Genomic DNA, 623 nt, shown 5'->3' on the forward strand with positions numbered 1-623 from the left:
TTTTTTTTTTTTTTTTTTTTTTTTTACAGATTTTATTTATCCATTTGAGACACAGAGATACAGACAGAAAGAGAGAGCATGAGCAGGGGGAAAGGCAGACAGAGAGGGAGAAGCAGGCTCCCCGCTGAGCCAGGAGCCCGATGTGGGGCTCGATCCCAGGACCCTGGGATCATGACCTGAGCTGAAGGCAGACGCTTAATGACTGAGCCACCCAGGCGCCCCTCTGCCTCTTGGTGTTTTTACGTGAGAGACAGCCATACGACTCAGCTTTACCTGCAGGGCTGGGGGACTCTCCATCCTACGAGAACTCCTTACCTTACACGTCACGGGGACGCCATAAAGAATGAAGATGAGCAAATACATGGAAAGATACATATTTATTTTGTCAGGAACTTTCTGATCACATAGGTGCCGCAGCTAATGTGCCCATTTCAAGGATTAAAGAGATTGTGCCCTTTGAAAATCATTACTCAATAGTGTGACCAGTCAGGTAGAGGTCCTGACCCCCCCTAAGTCAGAGGTAGAAACAAACATACAAGGGGGAAGACAGTTAGCTCCAAGGTCAAGCTACAGCTCACAGCTACACATTGTTGATTTCTTAGTACACCACGTGGTGGGGAGAA

Source organism: Neomonachus schauinslandi, chromosome 9, assembly GCF_002201575.2.
Source record: "Neomonachus schauinslandi chromosome 9, ASM220157v2, whole genome shotgun sequence".
In the NCBI taxonomy this organism is placed as follows: Eukaryota; Metazoa; Chordata; class Mammalia; order Carnivora; family Phocidae; genus Neomonachus; species Neomonachus schauinslandi.